General features: G+C 42.0%; 1 pseudogene; it reads right to left on the bottom strand.

Moving 5' to 3' along the window:
• Positions 1-959: 959 nt before the first annotated feature.
• On the bottom strand, positions 960-5,412 carry LOC130109689 (uncharacterized protein K02A2.6-like; annotated as a pseudogene).
• Positions 5,413-10,061: the final 4,649 nt, after the last annotated feature.

Below are 10,061 nucleotides of genomic sequence, written 5' to 3'. Positions count from 1 at the left end.
GTCTATAGTTTCCCTAAACGCCAGGGGGTTAAGGAATGTTACAAAACGTAAAGCATTATTTTTATTTTCGAAACAGTTTGATACAGATTTTTGTTTCTGTCAAGAATCTCACTCAGTCGCAAGTGATGTGAATTTTTGGAGCCCAATGGGGTAACGATTTATGGTTTTCTCACAGCTCAAAAAGATCAGCGGGTGTCTTAACCATGAAAAATAGATATAACGGTGACATCCTACACACAGACACAGATCCTAAAGGACATTTTATCTGTCAAATTGTCAGTTATGATAAAATTATTTTGATTATTGTTAATGTGTATGGATACAACTCTAATTTAGAAAATTCTCAATTATTTACTGTCATAGAGAATAGACTTAAACATTGGCTCACTAAATTTCCAAATTCCCAAATAATAATTGGAGGAGACTTTAATGTAACTTTGAATCCACTTATAGATAGATGGCCACCTACACAAGATAATAACAGAAACTATTTTATTAAATCTTTTATAGAAAGATATGATTTAGTAGACATATGGAGAGTCAAATCCCCAGATACGGTAACGTTCACTTGGAAGAACAAAGGAAACACAAGGCTTTCTCGTTTAGATTTTTGGTTATTTTCCAAACATTTTAACGAACAAGATATCACAGTAAATGTTATCCCTTGTCCCTTAAGTGATCATAAGGCTATCTACATATCAATTAATCTGTTTCCCTCTGATAAAAGCTGCAAAGCCAAATATTGGAAATTGAACAACTCTCTTTTTAAATATGAGGACGTTAAAATGAAAATTTCACAATTGATAACGCTTTACTTTGATAAGGCAAAAATAAATAAATAATTCATATTAAACTGGGAGCTATTTAAGTATGAATCAGCGAAATATTTTAGGACTTATGGAAGTAATCTTGCCGAAATTAGAAGAACAGAACATTATCACAGATATTTCTTTACTCTCTTAAATTTCACCAGACGCCTTAACAAAAGAAGACAAAATTAAATTGTATGAGTCACAAGAGAAACTTGATGTGATCTATAAAAGAAGGGCAGAAGGAGCGTTTATTAGATCGCGGACACAATGGCTAGAAAAGGGTGAACAGAACTCTGCATATTTTTTCAAACTAGAAAAATATCGTGCAAAAATTAATACCATTAATGAACTAAAAATTAATGATAATATAACAGATGACCCAAAACTAATATCTGATTTTTGTTCTACTTTTTATAAAAACCTGTACACATCTGAATACTCTGAAGATAATACTCAAACGTTCCTGAATTCACTACAGCATACCTCTGGACTTAAAGACTCTGAAAGAGATCTTTGTGATCTCCCCTTATCACTAACAGAGGTTAGCAACTGTATTAATTATTTAAAGGAGAACAAATCTCCGGGAACAGATGGCTTATCTTCTGAATTCTATAAATTGTTTTCACAGCAGATGGCACCATTTCTTCTACAAGTGTTTAATGAAAGCCTATCATCCAGTTGTTTACCTGCAAGTATGACTCAAGGTTTTATTACATTAATTCCTAAACCACGCAAAGATCCGCTTTATATTGACAACTGGTGCCCAATCTCTCTTCTAAATAATGACTATAAAATATTGGCCATGATTCTTGCTAGAAGAATCAAGAAAGTTCTAGATTCCATAATTGATGAAGCACAATCAGGATTCATGCCTAATAGACACATCACCAACAATATTAGACTAGTTTTAGATGTACTTGATTACTCACACCTCATTTCTGATAACAGCTTTTTGCTCTTCTTAGACTTCTTTAAAGCCTTTGACACGGTGGAACATACTTTTCTCTTTCATTCGTTAAAGAAATTTGGTTTTGGAGACTTTTTTTGCAATACAATTAAAACCCTTTACAATAATGCCAACTGTTCAATCAAGCTTAAATATGGGTCATCTTCCAGGTTTGAGGTCAAACGTGGCGTTTGTCAAGGTTGCCCGATATCGCCATATTTATTTCTACTCGCTGCCCAACTTTTATGTGACCATATTAAGTGTAGTAATCTGAAAGGTGTTTCCATTGCTGATAGAACTATTGTAATTAGTCAACTAGCGGATGACACCACTTTATTTCTAAAAGACAGCTCCCAAGTACCTTTAGCTATTAATATTATAGAACAATTTACTAAAGCTTCGGGCCTTCATTTAAATCTTAAAAAATGTGAATTATTAGCTATCAAAGATTGTTGTTATTATGTAGCTGGCTAATAACACTATGGTGTAAACAATTTCACACACGATGCAGGGACCACAACGCACACACGGCTGTTCATTTCCATGCTTTACTAGGAACTCTTCTTCTGTTGGTTACAACCCAGACAACAGCAATATAGAATACAGGGGCCACCTAGTGGTCAATGGTAGAATAGCCTCATCCATACATAACATCTCCTCCCAACTAAAATATGTTGTACATCAACAATGCAAAAATCACTTCCCGGAACAAAGATTAAGTGACAAAGGCGTAATGTTACTTCCCAAAAGTACATTCAAAACAATGTTATTTTCCGGTATACATTCAGACCCCGTATTTGTTTCCCAATATTTTTATACTCAAAAGTCTCAGTCTCTTTACCACATTATCAATGTGTTTACTCAGCAGAGTAACGTGCAGGTGGTTTAGTATGTCTCACCGGATAGCGCGAGTGTCTAACAGTCTCCGCTATCTTAGTAGGTCCAGCACCAGCTGGTTCACTGGAGTGAGGTGTCTCCGTTGGGCTCGATAGCCACTGGAACTGGATTAGTGTTCTCATCAGTGTGAGATGCAGGGGTACCGAGGTGACGTGTAGTACCACCAGCACTGCGTTGAGGTGACATAGGGAAGCTGGTAGGAAGGTGGACTGCAGAGCTGGCAGCGTCCGCGTGTGCCTGCTCTGTTCGAGTCAACATCTGATCCACATGGCGTTTCCACACTCCCTGTGCTCCCACCTTGACCTCGTATGACACTGGTCCCGTTTGAGTCATTATAACTCCTTGTGTCCACTTTTCCTCCCCCTTCCGGTAATCACGAACAAGGACAGACTCACCGACTGCAAAGTGTCTGGCCTTGGAGTGTTGTTGACGGCGTTGCTGCTGTGAGTCTTGAGAGCGATGAACAACCCCAGCCACACTGGGTTTGAGAAAGTCCAGTCGCGTGCGTAGCATGCTCCTTGTGAACAGCATAGCCGGCGGTTCCTTTGTCGTGGCGTGCGGGGTGTTGCGATACGTCAACAGGAATGTGTCGAGCCGCTGTTGCACTGGTGCGGCGCCCCTGGAGGATTTGAGGGCGTGTTTGAAAGTCTGTACAAAGCGCTCGGCCAGGCCGTTCGTAGCAGGGTGATACGGCGCTGAGCGAATTTGCTTGACTCCATTGGCTTTCAGGAATGTGGCGAATTCCTCAGAACAGAACTGGGGTCCATTGTCGCTTACGAGAATGTGAGGAAGGCCGTGGCGACTGAAAAGGCCCCTCAGTACTGTGATGGTCTTGCTTGCTGTGGTGCTATCCATGATTTGCACCTCGGGCCATTTAGAATGAGCATCTACTACCACAAGATACATGTGTCCTTCAAATGGACCAGCAAAGTCCACGTGAATCCTTTCCCAAGGACTGGAAGGCCACATCCATGGATGTAGAGGGGCAAGACTCGGTTCTCTCTGACTACGCTGGCATGAGTGGCAGGATTTGGCCTGGAGCTCGATCTGAGAGTCACTACCTGGCCACCAGACATACGACCGTGCCAGTCTTTTCATCCTCACTACCCCTGGGTGTGCTGTATGTAGCTCGTTGAGCACCCGGGGCCGTAGCTTGGGTGGCACTACCACTCGTGTGCCCCACATGAGGCATCCCTGTTGGATTGTGAGGTAATTTTGACGAGTCAGGAAAACAGACAGTTCAGTATCTGTGTTTTTCGTGTTTGGAAAATGTCCAGTAGTGACCATCTCTAGTACGCGAGACAGTGTAGGGTCAGATCTAGTGGTTTCGGATATCAGTGGTACTGATTGGTAGTGTGTCTAACTGTGACATGTAAAACACATCTACGGTGTCTATCTTGTCATCGTGAGTGTCCGGAAGTGGCAACCTTGACAGTCCATCTGCATTAGTATGTGCTGAAGCCTTACGATACTCTATAGTGTAATCATGCGCTGACAAGAGGAGCGCCCAGTGCTGCATGCGGGCTGCGGCCATCGATGGCGTACTCCTCACTGGACTGAGAATGGAGGTCAGCGGGCGATGGTCTGTGAGTAGAGTGAACTTGTTACCATAGAGATACTGGTGAAACTTACGTATGCCAAAGACTATCCCCAGCGCCTCTCGCTGGGGATAGTCTGGCGTAGTTCTTAATCTGGGCGTAGTTCTGCTCTGCTTTGCGGAGTGTTCTTGACGCATAAGCGATAGGTTTCTCTACACCATCAGGCATGACGTGAGAGAGTACAGCCCCTACCCCATAGGGTGAAGCATCACAGACTAGACGGAGGGGCAGCTCAGGGTTGTAGTGGGTTAGCACCTTCTGAGATACCATGAGCTCTTTCACTTTTCGGAACGCTGCCTCACAAGCTGTAGTCCACTGCCATTTCTTCCCTTTGTGCAGCAGTGCGTTCAGTGGTTGCAGGATGGTTGCTAGGTCCGGGATGAAACGTCCATAGTAGTTTATCATTCCGAGGAGCGAGCGTAGTTGGCTAACGTTGGTGGGTGCCGGTGCCTCCACAACAGCGCGTTCCATCTCTGGCGACTTGTGGAGCCCGGCAGCATCGATGATATGACCTAGATACTCTACTGACTCCTGGAAAAACATGCACTTATCCTTTTTGACATGGAGACCATACTCCTCCAGTCTCGTGAGAATGTCGTCCAGGGCTTTCAGGTGGGTCTCTTCATCTGGCCCACTAACCAGAATGTCATCGAGATAACAGTGTGTGAATGGCAATCCAACGAGCACTTGATCCATAGCCTTCTGGAACAACGCTGGTGCCGACGCAATACCGAAGGGCAAGCGGTTGTAGCAGAAAAGTCCTTTTTGTGTGGGAAATAGTCAGTAGCTTCCTCGACTCCTCCACTACTTCCATCTGTAGGTATGCGTTTGACAAGTCCAGTTTACTGAAGCGTTGACCTCCAGCTAGCGATGCAAAGAGATCCTCAATGTGTGGAATAGGATACTTGTCCACACAGAGTGCTTGGTTGAGGGTGACTTTGAAATCACCACAAAGTCTCACCGTGCCATCCTTCTTGTTGACAGGAACTACGGGTGTGGCCCAGTCACTATGCTCCACTGGTGAGATCACGCCAAGGTCAGTGAAGCGGGTCAGTTCAGCCTCTACTTTGGATCTCAGAGCAAAGGGCACATTAGGTGGTGGGCAGAATTTGGGTATGCTATCAGGTTTAAGAGTCACTCTCGCCTTAATGTCTTTCATTGAACCCAACCCATCCGAGAACAAAGCAGAATGCCGCTTTAGTACAGCATCTAAACTGTCTTTCTTTTCAAGTTGTACACCATACACAGTTTTTAAGTCTTTCCAGTTAAGCTTAATAGCTCTCAGCCACTCTCTACCAAATAGTGGAGCTGCATTCACTTTTACAACATACAATGGTAACTCAGCTGTTTGCTTATTCACGTTTACTTTCACATTAATAACCCCTTCTGGTAACAAAGGTTCACCTGTATACGTCCTAAGGACTACATCAGTAGGCTGCAATGGCACCTTTTTCATTGTACTTTTATACTGTTCCCATGAAATTAAAGATACAGCAGCCCCTGTGTCTAATTCCATTTCAATTTTCTTACCATTTATTTCAGGTAACACAGATATACGTGAATATTTACCCTTACGAAACATTGCATAACATGGCAATTTGTTATCATTGTCAGATTTAGTCCCTTCACTTGTACTTTCATTGTCACTGGCCTCCACACAATGCACTTTCTTCTTGTCTCTCCCACTGTGTTTGGATTTGTTGCTTTTGCCTTTAAACTCCGGTTTCCCTTATCTGTATTTCCTCTCTCTGCCATAGTCATTCTTGGGTTTACTTTTACACATGCGACCAATGTGGCCTTTCCTGCCGCCTTGATGGCAGTCTCTATCTTTATACCAACAGTTATCACCACTATGATTTGTCTTTCCACACCGCCTGCATTTGGCATGGGATGTTTGAGAGAGAACGGCATTTACCTTTAACGAGCCGCTCAACTGTTGTGCGTCACGCGGCACTGTTTCTGCTGAAACTGCATACGTGACCGCTTTCTGAAAGGTCAAATTGTCCTCGGTCAACAGGCGCTTCTGAACCGTTTCACTTTTCAGTCCACAAACAAACCTGTCCCGCAGTGCATCCTCTAAGTAGCCACCAAACTCACAATGCTCGGAAAGTCCTTTAAGCACAGCAACATACTGAGCCACCGACTCACCGTCCTCCTGATTCCTCTTGTGGAAACGGAATCTCTCTGCTATCTCTATCGGTTTGGGGGCGAAATGTCCTTTCAACACCTTTACAATGTCATCATACGTCTTCTCCCCAGGCTTATCTGGAGCAATCAGACTGCGCAATAATCCGTAGGTCTTTGGCCCTATCACACTCAATAGAACCGGCACCTTCTTAGCATCCCTGATCTCATTAGCCAGGATATAATTCTCAAAACGCTCAATATACGTTGCCCATTGTTCACCGGATTCCTCAAATGGTTCCATACCGCCAATAATTCCCGCCATGATGCGTCCTTCTGGTTCCTTTTCCCTTTCTTCTCCGCTGCCACTGCTCATCATCAGCTAGCAAGTTTAGTCAGTTGGCTAGCGCCATGCTAGCATTAGCTACAACTGCATGGATGACTTCGTCCAAACAAGTGGAAAACTTTCCTTTTCACGGCTACTTTGGTGCCTAAAAGTTTCTACTCCACATCTCGTCGCCAATTTATATTATGTAGCTGGCTAATAACACTATGGTGTAAACAATTTCACACACGATGCAGGGACCACAACGCACACACGGCTGTTCATTTCCATGCTTTACTAGGAACTCTTCTGTTGGTTACAACCCAGACAACAGCAATATAGAATACAGGTGTCACCTAGTGGTCACTGGTAGAATAGCCTCATCCATACATAACAGTTGTGTTGATTCAATTTCCAATATTCAAGTTAAAAATTCGGTTACTTATTTAGGTATCATTATAGATAAAAATGAATCCCAAAGATGTGACACTAACTTCAATCCAATAATTAACGAAGCTAAACAAAAATTCAATCTGTGGCTCTTACGTGACTTATCTTTAAGGGGCCGAATTCTCCTCTCAAAGGCTGAATATCAAGATTAACATATGCTGCACTGTCATTAGGTATAGATAGTCATATATGCAAAACAATAGATAAAATATTATTTTATTTTGTATGGAAAAACCGCACCCATTATCTTCGGAAATCTGTTCTGATGAGCGAATACAATAATGGTGGCCTTAATTTTTTAGACTTTTCCACACTAAATTACACCTTTAAAATAAATTGGATCAGACGTTACCTTATATGTCCATCTTCTCTTTGGAATTTCATTCCCCATTTTGTCTTTTCTTCAATTGGTGGTCTTAAATTTTTGCTTCTATGTAACTATAACATTGACAAAATCCCCCTCAAACTTTCTTCGTTCCACAAACAAATGTTACTGGCATGGTGTCTAATTTACAAACACAACTTTTCTCCTCACAGGTTTTTTATTTGGAATAATAGATATTTGCTGTATAAAAACAAATCTATCTTTTTCAAACAGTGGTTTGACAACAATATTCTTTTGATTAGTCAGTTGTTTAACCAACATGGGCAACTTTACAATTATGTTGAATTCATTCAACATTATAGATTCCCTGTTACACCTAAATAATTTTCTATTGTTTTTGATGCTGTTCCCTCTGGTATTGTTTCAATTTTCAAAGGTGTTAATGTGAATGTTAATCTCCCTATATCAGTAGATGTAACTGAAACAACTGTTGGGAAAGCATGCTTTTCATGGAACACCAAGAACAAAAACAAGATTATTCGTCAACTGTTTCAACAAGATATTATTAGATCACCCTCTGCCTTATCTTATTGGTCTGCCTTTGTTGGTGAAAAAATTGTTTGGGAAAAAATTTGGCTTTTACCTCATAAGTTCCTCTTGACTAATAAAGTAAAAGAAATATCTTTCAAAATTATTCATAGATTCTATCCAACTAATCATTATTTGCAGAGACTTAAGAAGGACATTGATGTGAATTGTTCTCTCTGTGGTTTGTTTAATGAAACATTGGTTCATTTATTTTGGTCTTGCCCACACACTAAACAACTGTGGAGTAGGTTGTCTCGTTTGATTATTGATCATATTTACCCTCATTTCACCCTGAGTTGGAAAAATATATTGTTTGGATATACTGAATTTGATTGGAACCTCGATTCTCAGTATCATTTAATCAATTTGCTAATTATCTTAACACAATTTTATATTCACAGATCTAAATTCTCTAGCAAGAAACCTAATTTTCCTGAGCTGTCTGCGTATATCAAACAATATATTTCCTCAATATCTGATAGTGAAAATAAAAAAGCTGTAAAAACATATAAGCACTTTATGATTTACAAAATATTTAGTTAAGTATGTAATTTATTTGTTTTACTTTATACAATCCCCCTGGCGTATTTATGTTAATGTTTATGATAATATATGTGTTAATGTTGTATACATTTAATAATGTGACTATTGTTGATTGACATTGTTGTATACTATTTTTGTTCACTTTTGTTAATAAAGTTCTTTAAAAAAACTACATAGTATGTGAAGTTTGTGTACACGAGAAATACCCGGATGCATTTCGCAGCGCCTGGAATGTACTGTGTACTTCCGGGTTACTACTTCCGGGTTACTTAGGTTGCGTACGTCTCTCTAGTTACCTTGACGTCAAGCCCCACCGACACGATCCGGTAAGTGCACAGATGATTTCGCTGAATGACGTCAAGGTAACAAGAGAGAGACGTACGCAATCCAAGTCACCCGCAAGTACACAACACATTCCTGGCGCAGGTTACCGCCAGCGACGACTGACGGGAATTTTAAAGCAAGCTAAAAGCAGTTGTTATTTTCGCTAATAAGAGTGTTAATATATCACTTCATTAAGTTTTTATATTTTTACAGGCGAGAATGTGACCATGCAGAGTTCCATTGTATGGCCAGTTTATGTTAGTAACGCTTATTTGTAAATCTGCTGCGACGTTTTCAGAGATCTGGGGAGAGCAGCTGGCCGGTGTACTGTACCTGAACGTCCTGGGTCGAGAGCAGCACTTCACGGTCACTCATGTGTCATGGGTCATCGGGGCCCGTCCGTTCCCCATCCCCTGATTGGTATTTCGGCTCACCTGCGCCCGTTTGCCTGAGTGACCCTGATTGCTCCTGATTGCCCGGCTTCACTCACCTATTCCCCTTTCTCCGATTGGCTGTGCTGTTCCTGCCATGTCCTGCGTACCTGTGCCCAATCCTCCTCCCCCCCCACCCCCCGCTTTCTCCGATTGGCTTGTCTGTTCTCGCCCTGTCCTGCGCACCTGCGCCCAATCTCCCTGATTGGCTCCCCTATGTATATATTTCCCCCGGTTGCCCGGATTCCTCGTCGGATCGTCTCAAAGAGACACGCACGGACACACGTGTTGACTCTTGAACCCCGTTTATACTTGGTTTTAAAATGCGTTTATTTTTACGCTCGGATCTGTTGCGAGCCTTCCCTTCTGTCTGTAAGTTCGTTGTTTGAGTAAAGCGTTGTTCGATCCCAGTTTGTCTCCGCTATCTGAATCCCCCCCCCCGCGCTGTCCGCATTTGGGTCCTCTTCCTGCTCCCGTTGTGACGTCACGCCTCTTACCGGCTGTGTGTCGACCTCAGCGCGGAGACTACGGAGGAAATCAGCTCGTCTTCTGCGGTACATGATTCGGATGTGCATTAATTTCGGATTTCCCTCAGAAGTATTGGCGCATTATCTAGTTTTAATCAGCTCGCTTAGCTCCCAGTGTATGTGATATGAACAGTTGTGGTGGGAGAAAGTGAGAAGTACTCCGTTAAAACA

This window comes from Lampris incognitus, chromosome 1 (assembly GCF_029633865.1).
Source record: "Lampris incognitus isolate fLamInc1 chromosome 1, fLamInc1.hap2, whole genome shotgun sequence".
In the NCBI taxonomy this organism is placed as follows: Eukaryota; Metazoa; Chordata; class Actinopteri; order Lampriformes; family Lampridae; genus Lampris; species Lampris incognitus.
The sequence above is the reverse complement of the archived record's forward strand: the minus strand, read 5'-3'. Positions and strand labels throughout refer to the sequence as shown.